The following is a 20,880-nucleotide window of genomic DNA, read 5'->3' on the forward strand; positions in this document are numbered from 1 at the left end:
CGGGAGAAATCTCACAGGCTCGGGCGCAAGGACATCCTCCAGCGCAGATAATCATAAGCCGTATCTCCTATCAGCCAGGCTGAATGGCATTATTAAAGAAGAAAGTTGGGACATTTCCCTGCACTCTGAGACGGCAGAGACCTCTGCCCGGCGACTGTCAATCACCGGAGGTTGACCCCGCCCCCCTCCCCCTCCCCCTCATGTCCAGTTCCTGTGTCAGCCAATTAGAACACAGCGCAAAAAAAAAAGAAGAAAAAAAAAAAGCAGCCGTTCTCTATCGATGCAGTAAGACTCTCCTGGGGTTAGTGGTCAGGGATTGATATGCTAGAGAGAGGGAAAATAACGCTGACCAGCTCACATGCGCCGCGTTTTTGACAGCTGATTATATGAAGAAGGTGCTGAAGGAAAATAAACAGATGAGGAAGACGAAGACGAAGGTTATGATGACGACGGTGATGAAGATTAATAACAACAACAACGATGAGGTAAGCAGCAACAACAGCAGCAGCCGCGACGCAGGGCATCAGTATCCATTAATCTTTCCACCAATCAGAGTGAGTTGTTGATAAAAAAGCCTCCCTGACAAATGTGCTCCATTTGTGTCGGCTGGGTTTGCCTGTGAGGCCCTGAGCTGGGCGGGGCTGTTTACAGGGCCACTGTTACCAGGGTCACAGACACACAGATAGACGGACAGACAGATAGACAGACACACACACACATACAGACATACAGGCGATAGCAGCCTAGTCCAGAACCAGAAAGAGCACATGCAAACACATGCAAACCCAAAGCAGCCTATAACACTGTAACAATCACAACTTAGAGTCTCAGAGGAGCCCAAAGAGAATCATTAGGAAGGAACATGTAACAATCACATCTCAGAGTCTCAGAAGAGCCCATAGAGAATCATAAGGAACATACAGTATAAGAGTCACATCTTAGAATCTCAGAGAAACCCAATGAGAATCATAAGGAACACGTAAGAGTCACATCTTAGAATCTGAGAGAAACCCAAAAAGAATCATAAGGAACAAATAAGAATCACATCTTATAGTCTGAGAGAAACCCAATCATAGGGAACATATAAGAATCACATCTCAGAGGAGCCCTAAGAGAATCCTAAGGAACACATAAGAATCACATCTTATAGTCTCAGAGGAGCCCAGAGTGAAAGTGCAGGGTGGGGAAGTGAGGAGAGCAGTGGTGAGAGAACGGGGACTAGCTGCTGATGACTCAGTGGGGATTGATGTACAGCAGCAGAAGCAAAGGGAAGAACAAGGACATTTGCATATCAAAGTGGCATTCGGCGCTCAGAGGGCTTGCTCACAGGCTCACACAGACGACACATCCCAATATGCAGCTCGTTTTCAGACGAGCGTAAAAGAAAAAAAAACACATTTAAGAAAGCTGACTCATCAATACACAACAGATGTGCCATGTTGTCATCTTAAACCATTATGGACAAAAGACGTCACTTATCATTAATGAAATCAGCCTGCTCCCAGACTGCTGACATCAAATTTAAACACGTCAAATGAAACCATCCCATTGGCTGCTACCACCCTCTTCCATTTGACAAGCCTAATAATTTGCAGAATATTGTGAAAACATAAACTTGAGGCACTAAAGCGGCAGCAACATCAATAAAGCGGGGGGCCTCTGGCGGGCAGTAAAGCATGAATGGGCCGCGGAAATTGGGACACCTCTAATGGCCGCTGCTCTAAGGCGAGACCTTCAGCTGCCATTTCACAGCTCCTCTGGGCCAGCTTGAAGCGGCCGGATTATGGAAAGGTTAAATGAGATCATTTTGTCTGATGCTCACACTCAAGCTTTCCCACAGGACCCCTGCAGGGGCGGGAAGCCCACTTTCGGGGGGGAAAGAGGCTGGCCCTGATCTGGGCCAAATACGGCTCTGACCTGGCCCTGATATGGCCTGGATCTGCGTCAGCAAACAACCATGTCTTGAGCAGCCGCACTCTGGGGCAAGAAGATGTCTCGCAGCACCAGGTACAAACAAGCGGAAAGACACTGTCTGGGTTTTCAGCGAGGGCCTGGAAACTCCAAGCCCTTGGTGGAGAATACAGAAATAAAAAATGACTGCAGATAACAGCATAACAGAGGACTATAGAACAGTATATAGTATTATAGCGAAGGACAGTTTTCAAGAGTACAGAGCCTGAATCTCCCACACAGAATGAGCTTGCCTTCGCCTGTCAGTCCCAGCGCTGTAGGTGACAGCATCAAAGCTCTCGGCCCTTTCCCTCGTGATGAAGTCAGCTGTTCTTTGTGCTGTGTGTGTGTATGTGTGTGTGTGTGTGTGTGTGTGTGTGTGTGCGCGTGTGTGTTCAGACCCTGCCTATTCAGCAGACCCTGGCCTTGGGATGCCTAACCATTGGCCATCTTCCCCGACACTATATTGACGCTTTACAGTGGGGAAGGTAAAAAGGTGTCTGGTCAGTACAAAATGGTGTGGAAGGATGAACTAACAAATGAAAACATACTAAATCCATTGAGACCAATAGCATCAACGGATCCTCTATCGCCTGCTAACAAAGGACAACAACACCAACTCTATTCAGAGCAATAAAATCCAATACTCGCCGTGTTCCTCTATAGCTTATCCGTCTCCACTCACCACCAGTATCGCTGAGATCACTAAAGGCCGGCGCCCACCGGACACAGCGTTTACTGTCGCGGCGCACCGCGTATGTTTCCGGTGGGCGCCGGGCTTCAGTCCCTTTTCTGGCAAATTGCACCTGGAGGATCCACAGCGTGTGTCTACATGATAAAGTTCCCACAATGCACCAAAATAAAGAGGGTGAACTCAAGCAATGGGCCGTTTCTATATTTAAACGTGTTCTCTTTTTCCACATGGATGTTTGCCTGATGAGGAGCAGATGGGGCGAAACATCACACACGTAATGAGTGGGAGGCTGCCCTCTCTTCCCCACTCTTCCTCTCGTCCCCACAGTATGCAGATCTATCTCTCTCTTTCTCCCTCTCCCTCTCTCTCTCTCTCTCTCTCTCATCATCCACAGCCTGATCAGAGAGGGGAAACCTCTGAGGGATGAGGGCAGCTGTAGCTCACGTTAACCCCAGGCCTCTTGAAATCACACGACCCCCCCCCTCCCCCCACAAACACACACACGCGTACACTATCTTTCTCTCTCATACACACAGAAATTACACAGGCACACATAGACAGGCACACACACACACACACACACACACACAGCCAAAAGGCTACTGAGACCAAATAAGCTCTTTTACAAACAAAAGACTTACAATGAAAAAAAAAAACATCTCTCTGGAGGTACGGCTAAGTAAACATTCTCTTTTATCAGGGCAGGGCCACAAAGAGATCTGCATGAGACTGCTGTCATGGCAACAACTGTTGGTACAGTGGTGATGAGGCCGAGGACGATGAAAGTGACTTTGATCCAATCTGATGAAGCAACAAACCACACTTTCATAAAGCTCTCAGCAAAAGAGGTGGGAAGCTAACCACTCAGGTGGATGCAGGCTAAACAGCCCAGTCCAATAAGGAAACATGAATGAGAAATCTCCCTAAGCTAATAGGGAGGGGGAAAAAAGCCTGCCAACATCAACATCCAGCGCAACCTCTGTTTCTGACAGTCCTCCCATGAACTATGCCTTTGTAATGTGAAATTACACAGCAGCCACTGCAGCCCTCGCTGCGAGCAGGCTGGTTGTAAATCTGGGTAAACTGAAACTGCTCTGCATACATTATTGATTCTATGGCTGGGGGATTGAGCCTGCTTCACTGCATAGCGATAAGGCTCAATGAGAGGCTGAGATATGAGCCATGAGAAGGCTGTCTGTGAGGACCACATGACCTTTCCTGCGGCCATCGATTCCCCCCTCGCAAATTAATAGCACGCATAGCATATGGAGGTGGCGCTGGGACATCTGCATATATTGAGCACGCTCTTATAAACTGTATGGATTTTCCCACTTGAAACTGGCAACAAGCTTTTAAAAGAGTGAGTGTACTGGACACCGTGCTCAAACAGGCTGTCCTTCCCACCACCACCACCACTGCTGCTGCTGCTGCTGTGTGCTGCAGCCCTCCTCTTGTATGACGTTCTTAACGATTTTAATAAAGTGTCTGATAAATCGCCATGCAGTGATGAACCCGTGAATTAAAGCAATACAACAATTCGCATGGTTTAATTGGGAGTCATATTCCTGCGCCTTTAATTATCTTCTGAAAAGTGCTTGGCTATCTATTAAGTTGAGTTTTTAATAGCCACAGAGCCCATTATGGCTATAGTTAAACTCCAAAGGCCTCTATAAAATGAACTTTCCACCTCTCTGCATCCACATACACTGACTGCACAAGCCCCGTTTACATAGAGCTCCGAGACTGCTTCAGGGATTAATATTTATCAGTTTAATCACTCGCTAATTATCCGAAAGGCCCTTCAGTTCCCTCAGGGTACACACACATACTCCATGTATTTCACAAAATCGGTTGTTTTACGAGGGTCGTTAAACATTCATTCAGGATTATTCACTATAAACCACGACTACACCGTCCGTGTGTGTGTGTGTGTGTGTGTGTGTGTGTGTGTGTGTGTGTGTGTGTGTGTGTGTATACTTCAGATTAATCTTTCAAAGGTCATCAATCACTGCAAGCAAAAAAAAAACTTGACTTTAGAAGTCAAGAAGGCTGGCCATGTATCCCGTCCAATGACCACGAGCACAGCCCTGTCACAATATATTGATTAAAAACGGCTTCATCACTTGGGCAAGCGATGGCATCTCTGCTGGAGGAACTCCTGGCAGATTGGTGGCCCGAGCTAACCAGGACTCAGAGGCATCTGGACTCTTAACTGATAGCATATGACACAAATGAGTCCAGATGCATTTGGGCCCTCCTGCTGGCCACAGGTCAACAATCATAATATCGGTACGACACTGGTATCGGCAGATAACCAGATAGCTTAAGAAATGTCTTATCTGCATCTGCTGCTGTGTCTGCAACAAACAATCACAATAAGGGCAAATGGCTCATTCTGGTACAGGAAAGACACTTAAAGGAAATGTAAAAAAAAAGATGTGTATATATCAGTATCAGCATCGGCAATCTGCCAAAATGAGGTAGATAATATTGATATATCGAATATCGGCAGAAATCTAATATTGTACATCCCTAATCTGAATTGATAGTATATGGTGCATGTGGGCTCACCAGAGGCGGACATTCCTGGTTCCAAAGAGTAAAAGTCCTGCCATGTATTCTTTCTACCTGTGCACTTAACACACTTGATATCACTAATTCTGATCTACCTGGCAGCTAATTAGGATGAGCTGGTTTCCAAAAAGGTTGGATCAAATACTTGTCGGCACTTTTACTTTCTGAACCTGGGATGTCCGCCACTGGGGCTCACCACAGAATCCAGGGCATCTAATACAACGCCAAAGGCAGCAAACACGTACACACACACGCACACAAATGAGTGGCATCTTCCTTTCTAGGTACAGCCTCCAGTGGTGAGCCTCTAGCAGTCAGAGTTGATTCCCGTCTATATCTTTTAGATATGATGGACTGACTGACCGTACACACTGTTCCAAACAGCTGAAGAAGAATGCTCTTCAATATTGGACTAAACATGGCACACCACACAATCGATACTGGTTCACTCTGGGGGAAGATATGGATATCTGAGCAGCAGCCATGCTCTCAGGCAGTCTGCCTCACCACTTCTCCATCATTAACTCTTCTCATCTACGGACGGACACCTTCCAAAGCCTACGCATTTCTCTCTTACTCTTCAGACCTATTTGGTTCATTCCTTCAGATAACATAAAGACTACAGTCCATCAGTACAACACAAAAACACAAAGCACAGCTAGCCGCTAGCTGAGCTGACTATGCCACCAGGTCAATGCTTGTGGCGTAAATCACAGTGCTTCAATGCTCTGGGCACAAGGTCAGCTGCTGTGGTCTTGGGCCTTTCATTTGGCCCTATTGCTTTTCATTCATAGCCAAGGTCATCCGTTCGGATCAAAGTTCTTTTAGCCAAGTGAGTCCCTCCATGTGGTGGCCATATTGCATCGCACTTTGGGCACTTTAACAGCCATCTACAGTATTTGGGTAGAACGGTGCGTGTGCAAGGCTTGGAAACACTAACCTTGCTCCAGCAGCAAGATCACATGATTAGTACGATGTATTCACAACACATAGCATGATTGACAGGCACAATGTATTCATTTATATGTCGACTTTTAGCCGCAGAAAGGGACGGAATATGTGTGTAGAGACAACTGTCATGTTGGTGTGACAAAATCCCATGCATTTCAATGGAGGATTTGTTGAGTGCTGTGTCTTTACCATGAGAATGTCTCTGGTTCAGACGACAAGGTGAATCTGTTCAATGTCAAATGTAGCATTTGTTATCTTTCAGTATAGGATAGAAACATTACTCGCAAACCTAGCCTGATAAACCAGCCTAAATGGATTGGATGTCTAATTTAGTCTGGCCTCGATCAATGGATACAACGGAACATTGTTGATGAGCACAACCAGTTGTCTTTCAAACCGTGTCTGTGCCTATAGGCCAACGCTCCCTCAAAACCCCGCCCCAGAGCCCTCTGCCCCGCCCGCGTTGATTCAAAACACATCTCTGCGTTGTGATTGGTTTAGTTGCCATCTGCCAGATTCAGGGCAGTGTTTTCAAAATGTTCAATGGTCCGAGGCCAGACCCAAATGCAGGCAAAACATTTTGCCGTCCAGCAGTTGGCGCTGGTTTTCCAGGCTATCGCAAACCTATCATTCTTAGCAGATTCATTTGAGAGCTTGAGTGCTGCACTTGAAAATCCCTCTCATTTTATCAACACAACTATGTGTTTCCATATGGTTGACCTCAGCTTCCTCTTTTTCACACAAGGATGAAAAGGAAAAAGAAGAAAAACATTAATGTACAGTATACAGTACCTCACCCACATGTTCATGTAATGAAACTGAAAAAGGAAGGTGGTTCAGAGATGCTGAGAGCCCTGAGATGCTCTGATATGGCCAGACGTGGGTTTGGTGGTTAGAAGAACAGTGAACAGTTAAGTAATTAGAGCTCTGTGGCTCATTAGGTCTAGACAGCTATGTCTGACTGGAGGATAGCAGCAGTACGCAGCAAGACCAAAAGCCCGCAAACAGCTAATTGTTGGCATTTAGCCCAAGTTTATGGCTCCCATTAGTATGCAAGCAGGTGGCCGTTTTCTAAGGAGCTTCACTTTGACGGAAAATTTCATCTCGTTCTTCACATTCTCTCAACTCTTTACCTCAGACACATTGCTCTTTTGTGCTACAATGTCTGCTAGCAATGATTAGAAAAGCCTGCAGTAGCCTAAATGCACATACACTCAGACATGCCCATGCCCACACACACTCACAAACACACACACACACACACACACACACACACACACACACACACACACACACACACACACACACACACACACACACACACACCATGAACATACAGTAACTTGCTGTGTATTAGCCACATTGTGTAAAAGCCGCAAGTGTTTGTACAGTGTTTTACAGTTTTTTACAATCACTTTGCTACTATTTTCAGAACCTTGATGTCATTTTTCACAACTCTAGACACAAAACTCACAACCAATGATCAAAATGCACATTTTTCAAAACTCTAACCCTTTTCTCAATTGCTTGGATACAATACACATTCAACTTAGATAATTTGTTCATTCAACAAAACTCACCTGTTCAATATGATACAACTTAACATCAAAATACTACTATTTCAAAAGGCAATTCACACATTACATTTCAAATGAGCATCTATTCATTTCCTTACAATGATCTAACTATCAATTGATACAACTGCTCAAAATGATAAGTAACTGTTGCATTACTCTTATGCAGTTGTATGGAAACACGAAACAGACACACAATCTTCCATGTTTACTGCAAATCATGAAAGTTTCAAGATACTGTAACGAGATTCACTGTCACCAATTAGCGTGGAGCATGAACCAATTAGACTACTACAGTATATCCATGGATGTAGCCTAATTTTTTATATCTTTATATAAAAATCTATATATTTTTTTATATTTTTATATTTTCATCAGGCTGTCTTTTCTTTTCAATTTCATAGCTAATTATTTTTACTTTAATTCAAATAAACCTATGTTGTGATTGTACTGTAGTGTTTTGCATCAATATATTACAAACTTTTATCAATGATTCCACTGTGTCTGTAGTATTCTCTCTACTACTGCAGTACTTTTACAGAGATGTGTTTACTGTACTGTTCCTGTAGTACCATAATGAAACCTGTATCACCTATTTTGTTCTACAATATCTAATGATTGTACGAACAATGACACAATGAAACTATCGGTTGCTTGTGTGCGGGTGATCTATAGTTATGTTTCAGTGGTATTTCACAGTAAATTTGTTTTTTGAACCAATGATTGTGCAATTGCAAGATTTCTTTGAAGATGTGAATGTACAATCCAATGTTTTGAACATTAGAGGGCCTGTGTTACAAGTGATAACCGTTTTGAGTTTTGTGTCTAGAGTTTTGAAAAATGACATCAAGGTTCTGAAAATAGTAGCAAAGTGATTGTAAAAAACTGTAAGCAAGTTACACGAAACGAAACCATATTAATATCATGTCAACTGCCCACGTGTATCAACCTTTAGCTGGAGACATTTTGCAAAATCAATGTATAAGCCGCAGCTAATAGTTGGGAAATTATGGTAGTTGGATGTAGAAACACACACACACACACAGACACATTCCCATGAGTGTACATGGATGTAAAAACACACAAACACACACATTTCAGATTAGACTCAAATGGGCCCTAGACACGTCCAATCCCAGTCGTACTATCAGCGCTGGCCAGTGTCCTGCTGGTGTCCCATGCTGGTAAATGAGCTCAGTGAGTGTCCTTGTGTGTGATGTGTGGAGCATGCCGGCGCTCCGAGAGTGAGCGATAAGACACAGCGTGCTGGTTAACCTTCACTCTAACGGGGGGATCTGTCCCTGGGTGGCCAATCCATCAATTGATCAAGCACACAATGAGATCATGCATCTTACTTCTCCCTTCTGTCAGCGGCAGCAATTTGCACCATATATACATATGTATCTCACGCGTGCGCCCCCACACTCACTCGCAGCCTTTTCAAACCGCTGCCAATTCAGTTCTATTCCACCTGCTGCCGGGTCTGCGTGCCTCTTCACAGTCTTTCATTTCCCCCAAGCTTTGGATACTTACTCTAAAAATGTTTTTTTTTTATTTATTTTTTTAAAAAAAAAAGCAATTTGGCATTAATAAATTCCCCTGCTGCTGTTGATGAGGGCTGAAGTCCTGCTTTGCATGACAGTGTTGTCAGCCTGGTTCAGAGGAGCGTTTGAAGCTCGTGCTGTGGGAGACGAGGAGAGGAGAGGAGAGGAGAGGAGAACAGGAGGGCTCTGTTCAGAGGGGGGCGAACCTTGAGCTAACGGCTAACCTGCAGCACACAGAGGCAGCTTTATAAGTGAACGCGGGGGGTCAACAGACCTGTGAGAGGAGAGATGCCCTGGGTGGAGATGACTGAAATGCTAATTAATCAGGTGGCGGTGGGTTACATAAAATGTCATTAGCCTATACAAAAGTGTGTGTGTGTGTGTGTGTGTGTGTGTGTGTGTGTGTGTGTGTGTGTGTGTGTGTGTGTGTGTGTGTGTGTGTGTGTGTGTGTGTGTGTGTGTGTGTGCGTGCGTGTGCGTGTGTGTGTTTGAGGGAAGGAGAGAGGTAGACTGTATATGAGCTTAAAACCATAAGAGGAGCAGAACCAGAGGGTAAAAGAGAGAGAGTGAGAATGCAAGAGATTGGGAGAGGGAGAGGGAGGGAGAGAGAGAGAGAGAGAGAAAGAGAGAGAGAGAGAGAGATGCACTGGTTCAGTGGAAGGAGGCAGCCTCAGCCACAGTGCAGCAGCAGCAGCAGGCTGGTTATGCAGCAGAGCTCTGCTGGGCTGGCGAGACAAATTCAAAGAGCTGTGAAGCACACACAAGCCAGTGGCCACCCACAGGAAATGTCACCGTGTTAACGACCACAGACTGACACGGTGGCCTTCTGCGTCGAGGGGAGTGTGTGCGCAGGAAAAGAACCTGCCGCGGCACGCTACCTGCGCGAGCCTTCAGATCGAGTGACTATACGTGACTGACGGACGACCTGCGGGGTCTCGTCACCTCCCAACGGCTCAAAGTATGCACACAAAGATGGAAAGTCACACAAGCTGCGGAGGGCACAATCTCCGTGATTTCCACCGCTAGATGGCGAGGAAAAAGAAAAAAAAACCTTCCCTGATCACCCAAGTCTAATGCAAATTGTTGATATGGCTTTGGCCGAATTAATGTTGAGTCTCATCGACTCGAATTGGTGTGAAAGATGAAAGACGAACTATGTCAATTAAATAGACCAATCATTTCCTTAAGATAACTTGCAATAAGATGTCAAATAAAATATCTTAGATTGGGGATGATGTTCTTCAACCATACACGGCGCTGGGCTGGTGTCAAGTGAATGAGTTGACACCTTCTTTAAATCTTGTCTGAGAGCTGTCAAAGCTCCTACCACTCGAGATTGGTGCGTAAACATTTCACTCATTTCCACTGTGAATAGCAGCCTAATGAATGGAGGCATTGCGTGTCACGCATCAGGCTCTTGCGTAAGCCCCACAGAAGGCCACATGCAAGGTCAGCTGATCGGAGGTGGGCTGAATTCAGCTAATTGACTTGGTAACATTCCACCTGCGCGTCTTGTCCAATTCAAGAGGGCCACAGAGGAAAGGTTAATAAGCTACATCTTGTTGATTTATATGAAGTCGTCAGTTTAAGTAATTTTGTCTATCTATCTATCTATCTATCTATCTATCTATCTCCCTCTCTCTCTCATTTAATGGGGTCGTCGTCGTGTGTGTGTGTGTGTGTGTGTGTGTGTGTGTGTGTGTGTGTGTGTGTGTGTGTGTGTGTTGGAGAGAGAGATAGAAAGACACAAAGAGAGAAAGCGAGAGACGAGAGACTTCGCTTTAGTTTTGAACCAAAATGCAATGGCCTGCACAATGTTTACAACCAGTTTACCGAATCATTAAACCGCACCGCTTCTAACACTAGACACATTTAGACCACAGAAGCATTCCAACAAGTTCTTCAACAGCCTACCCTAAATCATGAGCAAAGGAGTCTGAACGGATTTCGATGCAAACCAAGGGGCAGTGCACATTAGGTTAAGGATTCACAGACTTCTTTCAGAAAACGACGCGGGACTAGATTTACCTCCATTCCACTTTTCAAATTAAGCATCTGAAAAGCTCTCCTGCGGTGCGACATAGGCTACACTATCTTAGATTACAAGCCACGCGCGAAAACGTCATTTGTTTGATCACAAAGAAGCCTAGTTAATGATAGTTAACTGTTACTATAATTCAGTGACCAATATTGCCACAAAACCAAAACCTCAATAATTTTTTCCCCATTATCTGTGTGTCGCGAACTCCACTCTCCACACAAGCAGTGCAGCAAGTCACCTTACCTGGCTCTCTGTCATCCGCTGGTATGGTGCTTCAGAATCGTTTCCCTCCGTATCTCTTACAGAATTTTACTCTGAAGGTTGTCTTTAGAAAAAGAATCTGTCAGGTGGCGTCAGGGTAAAACGACTAACGTTAGAGAATCCTTGTGTGCTTTGTCGTTGTTGAGGAGTATCGTCTCCACACGTCCCCACTCTCCTGCCCTAAAGCTCTCACTGCTTCAAGGGTATGTTTAAAAATCCGCAAGGAAAAAAAGATATAGGCTATAACACTTTAAAAAGACAGTGCGTAAAAACCGTACTCATAAATAGACCCGGGTGCTGCCTTTAACACGGGACATTAGCGAGCCGAAAATCCGCATCCAAACAGTTGGAAGTGCTGGGTTAATTCCTCTTTTCATGTGATAGGTGACAATGATTAATTAAGTCCAAATCCGATATGTTTTCGTTCTTTCACCCCGTCTTGATCCTCTTCGAATGGTTAACACGCGCTGTAAATATCTGCATCTAGTCACCTCAGACCAGAAGGCTGATTTTCCTCCCTCGTGCTTAGTTGGGAGAGAGATGAGAACGGCTCCGGGGTGGAAACCGACAAGGCAGAGCTCGTTGAAATCCACCCGTACAGAACACAATAGTTTACTATGTAAAAACTAAAAGAGAAGATAAACAACTCACCCGATTGTGTTTTAATATACCCAAAAGAAAACGGCTACATTCGAAAACATCCTGAATGCCCCCGATAGAGCTTCAAGAAGTGAAATGTCTCGCCCAGTCAGGCAGTGCGTTGGCGCTGTACCGTCACGGTGAACCACCGTTTCCAAGCCGCACTCGGCTCATTACAGCAAGCATTCACAGGTGCTAGCCAGCATGATCAGTTCATCTACGTGTGATTTATCACTACAACTGAATAAAGGATTTATTTTAAACTCCTGCTCAGCTTTGAACGTTCAGCAGCTGTTTACCAACCGTAGAATAACGATAAATACTGAGTGGAGTGGATGGTGTATCACGCATTGATTGACAATTGTAATGGATCTCAAAGTGTTGATAAATCTGTTTGCCGCGGCAGAGTTGGGTATGTGTGGCGCAATAGAGGTGTTCAGAACAGCTAGGGATGGACGCTGAGCATATAGCAGCCTATATGCTGCGGCACATGCATGGTTTCCTAATGTATAGATCTCTCCTATGTGTGGCCTAATTTGGAGCGATTGGCTGTGAGTGCTCCCCTCCTTTAGTGGACCATTTCACGATCAGTGTAAGTGCCGGACATTATCCCTTGAAAATAATTATGTACAGTATTGTGTGTTTTGTGTATATTGAAGATACGTATGTTATGACTGCATTTATAACCCTATATGTTTATTTTTTTTTCAAATGTCAACTCTAAATACTCTCGTATATTAGAGATCTAAGATGTCTAATTTACCATGCACAGTAGCCATGAAAGATTTTGTTTTTACATCCTTCAACTGATGTAGATTGATCAAAACGACATCAACCACAATCACAACACCTGCATAATGATATTACCAGAAGATTTGGTGAGTGTGTGTGTGTGTGTGTGTGTGTGTGTGTGTGTGTGTGTGTGTGTGTGTGTGTGTGTGTGTATGTGCGCGCAGTTGGACGTGTGGCCGGTTTGTGATTATTGGTTGGTTTACGGTATTGGTTTACACCCCCACACACACACACACACATTTCATGCCTATGATACATCCACACAGCATCTATGCTCTTCTCACTGTTTGTTCAAGTTGTGTGAGGGTCTTTTTGCATTCCCAACACCTCGTGTGGTCAGTGAGTTCTGCAGATACTCAATAGATTATTTGTCAGCAAAACTGCAGAGTGGCCAGTGATTCAGCAAGGCCTCAGCATTGCTTAGCAATGAACAACCCCCTGAGGAATCAGAGAGGGGGCATGCCCAACCAGACCAGTAAAGGAGCATGTCTGCAAAGAGCAGTTCTCTGCAAAGAATTTGAGAAACACACAGTAGCCATTTTAAATCTAAGTCTGGCAAATAATTTCATTTCTGCTGTCATCATGTAGCAGATTAAATTGCCATGCTGTTTATGACTTAACTGTGCAGCAACGTTTTGGCACAACCCAGGACATGCAGTAATTTCCATCGCATTGTGTATAAACCGCAGGACAGTGTTTTTTGCAAATAAAAAAACAAACAAACAATGTATTAACCAAAATGCCAAATCATCCAATGGATCAGAATCAGATTGTACTTTAATCGTAAAGAAGAATGAAGAAAACAGATAACCTCACAGCTGAAGACAGTTGATGTAAACTTTGGTAGTAGGGAAGTCCACTAGCCTGGGTGTTCCCATCCTGCCTTGCACGGTGATTTCATTCACGCTGCTAATGCAGTCTGGAAACTACCTCCCTAATTTTTGCCTGAGACAGGGGACCAATCACAGAACAGGGGGGGGAAGCAAGACGATGACGAGCTATGCACAGACGCATTTGATAGACATCCGTGGCGCCCAATGAAGAGATCTGAAGCATTTTTTCAAAAACGAAAAATGAGAAGTGGTAGGCGCTAGCCAGGCTAGAAGTCCACATGCTGAATAAGACAATGGATGTCTTCAGTGTTGCATATGTTGCTTTTGATATGAGGCCTGCTATACAAATAATTGTTTCTTCTAGCTTGGCATGTACAGTATGTGTGTAGTGGCACACACAGCATTTAGTTACATTGTGATACTCTGAAGCCGGCAGTGGCTCCCCTGGACCAAAGTTGCAAGGCTGGTTTTCCAGCTCACAGATACTACGGGGAAGCGAGACGGCCATCATTCAACCCAGGAAAAGTCATGATGTTATGATAATGTTATTAATGAATGTGGAATGGTTCAGTGCACATCAAGAAGGAGACAAAAGGTTTCATGGATATGCACTTGTATCTCTACCATGGTGTGCACCAGGGGAGAGAAAGCGGAGTTTCACGGAAACGTTCACCAGCTCCTCTTGATTAGATGATTAGAGTTATTTAGTGGGACCACGCTGAATCGGTGTCTCTCATTAATGCTAACCTTGCTGACTGTTTAGATCAGATAACCACTGACACAGGGGATGCACACAAAACCGTACATGATACTGTAGCAACCGTCTGCTTTCAGAGTCTCAGGGTCAGCTCTGCTCTGTTCAAAATGTTGCACTGCATTGTCCCACACACCATTGAGTCCAATTAGGACTGTTGCCAATGATCTGCGCTTGTGTGTCTGGTCAAGGTGGTCAGTGGCTTGTCAGACCTACGTATTCCAGCTGACCACTGTGAAAAAAACTTATCACACCTATAACAATAATTCATCACACGCCAAGATCCTTCATTTCAATGCGTTGGAGTCAATGGAGTCGTGCTGGTTTCATCTTGCTCGCTATGAAAGAAATGAAAGATCATGCTGAGTCTTAAAACCATTCGTGTTTCTGAGAAATGACCAGAGCACACAGTTGATGAGCATGTGGTTATAAATGTCACATTCGCAATCATGACCACATTCACATTCACATTCACAATCACAATCACATTTTATCTGTAAGTAACCAGTCTCTTCCAACGCTGGGGGCTGAGACCCTTACAAGTCCATTAAAGGGCCATATAATACCATACAATCATGGACAGGAGGAGAATTAACCATCCCATATAAATACATGTTGTAGTGTCAGGGAAACCAAGGTGAATATGTGCTTTTACTGAAAGAACATTGTTGAAGGAATTTTATGGATGCTCTGTCTCCTTGGGCAAAATGACTTACTTAGAGTAAAATGTGTGTGTGTTGTATTCTCCTGGACCCTTGCTCAACCGGTTCAACTGTAAGAACTGCAATCATACCATATACTTTGATTAGATTAGATTACACTTTATTGTCATTGTGCAGAGTACAAAAGTGTACAAAGCCAACAAAATGCAGAACATAAGTATATAGTATACTATACACGTACTGTACATACTTATACTATATACTGATACAATATACTTTTACCACACTTACTTTTACATGTCACTCTTTACATCCCCATCTGTTGTTATCTAAAGGCAATTGCACTCCCCTCTTAACATCACTTGCACACTAATGAGGTGCTCTTTAGATATTGACTCCTATAAATGGAATCTTAACCCCAGGGCAGAACTAGCTATGGAGTGGCATTCAAAAGCAGCTAATGGTCTACCGTGGGTGGAGGATATGAGGAAAAAATGAGAGAGAAATTAGCACGGAAACCGCTTTTATGAAGAACAAATGGTTCAACCCCAATTATCAAGAATCTTATTAGCGTGCACTGAGTCTGACCCTATGCATGAAAGCCAAATCCTATGGAGGTGGAAAGGTACTGTTCAGCCAGAGAGAATTAAATAGCATTTTTTGCTTCATGACATTGACGCTTGTCTCCAGAGATACCATTTGACACAAATGCAAATAGCGGCACGGCAGACCTGTCCAACTGACTGACAGGGAGGTCTGTTTGCCTCCAGGTGCTGCATTTTAAACTCTGTTTGACGTCCAAGTGCAAACAAACCTTTATGGATGTGGTAGTACAGAGGCACCAGATCGATATCACTGACCAGCACGAAGGCAATGGATTGAGATATGGGGAATATTATCTGCTCACCTCCCAGTCCATAAGTGTGCACACACACACACACACACACACACACACACACACACACACACACACACACACACACACACACACACACACACAGACACACACACACACACACACACACACATACACACACACACACACACACACACACAGACACACTCACTCAGTCACACACACACACACACACACACACACACACACACACACACACACACACACACACACACACACACACACACACACACACACACACACACACACATACACACACACACACACACACAGACACACCATCTGGGTTTTATAGTCGGTGTGGCTGGAGGCTGGAGGCATGGCCATAACCTGCTCTATCCTGCAGGAGGTGGAAGAGGCATAAATTATCCCATGGAAGGGCCATGAATTTAACACTCTTATTCAGCTGAGGAAAAAGAGGGGAGGGAGAGAGAGCGAGAGGGAGAGAGCGACAGAGGGATATAGAGTGGGAGAGAAAGGAGAAGAGAGGGATGGAGAGAGCAGTGGGAGAGTGGGGGGAGAAAGAGAGAGGCAACAACAGAGGGATAAAGTGGGAGAGAGAGAAAGAGAAGAGGGGGCGATGGAGATGAGGGAAAGAAAGAGATGAGCAAGTGAAAGCCTGGGGTCGAGAAAGAGAGGGAGAGAAAGAGATAGAGAGAGAGAAGAATTGAGAGAGGAAGGGAACAAGAGAAATGGTGAGAGAAAGATGAGAGAAAGCCTGTGGGAAGAGAAACAGAGAGAGAGGGGTGGGGGAGAACAAGTGAATAAAAACAAGGAGAGAAAAGAATAAAGGAGAGAACAACAGACAATCCTTCCTCTACCCTAGTAGTGACCTGTTCCCCACATCCACATGTTTTTTCCTTGTTCTCTGACACAGTAGGGGCATGTTGACCTTAATGCCACCTTTCACCTGTGTGTGCACTGAGGTGTTAATGTGTGTGAAGGTGGGAATCAGGAGCCAATAGCAACACACCGGCACTAACGTGAAACATTAACACCACCATAACATACATGTGTGTGTGTGTATGTGTGTGTGCATGAGTGAGAGAGAGAGAGAGAGAGAGAATGCATGCATGTGTGTGTGTGTGTGTGTATGTGTGTGTGCGCTTGCATGCTGAGAATGCCTGAACAGCTCCAGTGGGAAGGTCAGCTGATTAAATTTCCTTGAAACACTGTCAGTGTAACCGCGCTGTGATCAATACTCCCATCCGAGGCAGAAGTGGACATACCGGTCAGGCAGACTTCTCACCAGGAGGGAGCAGCAGTCCCACACGCACACACACACACACACACACACACACACACACACACACACACACACACACTCACACACACACACACACACACACACACACACACACACACACACACACACACACACACACACTCACTCACAAATGTTAGTGAGGAAGAGGAGGGGGGCGATGAAGAGGAGGAGGAAGAAGAGAAAGAACCTTTGGTCCAGCCGTCTGTAAGCTGCCCACAGAGTCACACACACGCACACACACACACACACACACACACACACACACACATACACACACACACACACACACACACACACACACAAACACATCTCTCATACACACACACACACACATGAAAAATGCACAAACACACACACACACAAGCCACCAGGGGTCTGCAGCAGTCCTGTCGTCCACTTCAGCAGTCTTGACAGCTACCTGCTTAAGAAAAGGCCACAGGAGCCATGGTGCTTCTCAGCCTCTGCTTCAGGACACACAAGTACACACAGACACACACACCCACCCCACCCCCACACACACACACACATATATTACACATGCACACACATATTAGAGTGGACAAAGAGAAAACAGAGTCGTTGTGTTTCTTATGTGTTTGTTTGTGTGTGTGTGTCTCTCTCTCTCTCCATCTCTGTCTGAGTGTTTTTCTCTTATCTCTGTCTCTCTCTCTCTCTCTCTCTCTCTCTCTCTCACACACACACACACACACATTAGAAACACAAAGACATGCGCACACACACACACACACACACACACACACACACACACACACACACACACACACACACACACACACACACACACACACACATTTGGCTACACTGAACAGGCAACTGTGTTCTGTTCCCAGAGCATGCTTTGCCTGTGATCTGCAGGGTTAAGGCCTCCTTGACCAAAAGATTGGTGGTCCGCAGATAACTTGCGGCACAATTGAAGGGCAGGCTATAATGGAGCCATGGGCCGAAAGAAAAAGAAACCAAACATTTTCCAGATAAGGAAATAGTTCTCAATTTATTGTTATCAAATAGAGAAGAGAGGCATGCAATTAGGGGGTAGCTGCTAGTGGTGAGAACTCTCATTCAATGTGTGTGCGTCTGCGCAAGTGAAACTGAACCACTGGAGATAATATGGGTAGAAGCAGCAAACAACGTTATTTAAAAACAACAAACAATGTTATTTAAAAACAACAAACAAAGTGGATTATTGCTGTCCATGAAAACAGCAGAGAATTCAAGGTCTTTGATATGACACTAGTTCAGATTGTAATTGCAACACGATTACATTTGCAAAAATGTTTATTGAGGTAGACTTAGGCCTACTCCAAATTAGGTTGTTGAAATTAAAAGTTTAATGGGCATAAGTCACAACTTGCTGTAATAGAGGCAAATATTGTATCAAACAGCCTAAAGCACCCACTCTCAGAAAATACTTCCAACGACTCTGGCTCCAGGTAAGGCTGAAGGTTATCTGGCTCCCAACAAAAAAGTTCATGGTGTCTCAATGAGATGATTATCCAATAAGAGCCCATGATACTCTGAACACTGAAGACAGCTGATCAAATCAGAAACAACCTTGTAGCATCAATGAAATAACAAACATAACACACACACACACACACACACACACACACACAAACACACACACACACACACACACACACACACACACACACACAGACACACACACACACACACACACACACATACACACACACACACACACACACACACAGACACACTCACTCAGTCACACACACACACACACACACACACACACACACACACACACACACACACACACACACACACACACACACACACACACACACACACACACACACACACACATACACACACACACACACACACAGACACACCATCTGGGTTTTATAGTCGGTGTGGCTGGAGGCTGGAGGCATGGCCATAACCTGCTCTATCCTGCAGGAGGTGGAAGAGGCATAAATTATCCCATGGAAGGGCCATGAATTTAACACTCTTATTCAGCTGAGGAAAAAGAGGGGAGGGAGAGAGAGCGAGAGGGAGAGAGCGACAGAGGGATATAGAGTGGGAGAGAAAGGAGAAGAGAGGGATGGAGAGAGCAGTGGGAGAGTGGGGGGAGAAAGAGAGAGGCAACAACAGAGGGATAAAGTGGGAGAGAGAGAAAGAGAAGAGGGGGCGATGGAGATGAGGGAAAGAAAGAGATGAGCAAGTGAAAGCCTGGGGTCGAGAAAGAGAGGGAGAGAAAGAGATAGAGAGAGAGAAGAATTGAGAGAGGAAGGGAACAAGAGAAATGGTGAGAGAAAGATGAGAGAAAGCCTGTGGGAAGAGAAACAGAGAGAGAGGGGTGGGGGAGAACAAGTGAATAAAAACAAGGAGAGAAAAGAATAAAGGAGAGAACAACAGACAATCCTTCCTCTACCCTAGTAGTGACCTGTTCCCCACATCCACATGTTTTTTCCTTGTTCTCTGACACAGTAGGGGCATGTTGACCTTAATGCCACCTTTCACCTGTGTGTGCACTGAGGTGTTAATGTGTGTGAAGGTGGGAATCAGGAGCCAATAGCAACACACCGGCACTAACGTGAAACATTAACACCACCATAACATACATGTGTGTGTGTGTATGTGTGTGTGCATGAGTGAGAGAGAGAGAGAGAGAGAGAATGCATGCATGTGTGTGTGTGTGTGTGTATGTGTGTGTGCGCTTGCATGCTGAGAATGCCTGAACAGCTCCAGTGGGAAGGTCAGCTGATTAAATTTCCTTGAAACACTGTCAGTGTAACCGCGCTGTGATCAATACTCCCATCCGAGGCAGAAGTGGACATACCGGTCAGGCAGACTTCTCACCAGGAGGGAGCAGCAGTCCCACACGCACACACACACACACACACACACACACACACACACACACACACACACACACACTCACACACACACACACACACACACACACACACACACACACACACACACACACACACACACACTCACTCACAAATGTTAGTGAGGAAGAGGAGGGGGGCGATGAAGAGGAGGAGGAAGAAGAGAAAGAACCTTTGGTCCAGCCGTCTGTAAGCTGCCCACAGAGTCACACACACGCACACACACACACACACACACACACACACACACACATACACACACACACACACACACACACACACACACAAACACATCTCTCATACACACACACACACACATGAAAAATGCACAAACACACACACACACAAGCCACCAGGGGTCTGCAGCAGTCCTGTCGTCCACTTCAGCAGTCTTGACAGCTACCTGCTTAAGAAAAGGCCACAGGAGCCATGGTGCTTCTCAGCCTCTGCTTCAGGACACACAAGTACACACAGACACACACACCCACCCCACCCCCACACACACACACACATATATTACACATGCACACACATATTAGAGTGGAC

Source organism: Sardina pilchardus, chromosome 19, assembly GCF_963854185.1.
Source record: "Sardina pilchardus chromosome 19, fSarPil1.1, whole genome shotgun sequence".
In the NCBI taxonomy this organism is placed as follows: Eukaryota; Metazoa; Chordata; class Actinopteri; order Clupeiformes; family Clupeidae; genus Sardina; species Sardina pilchardus.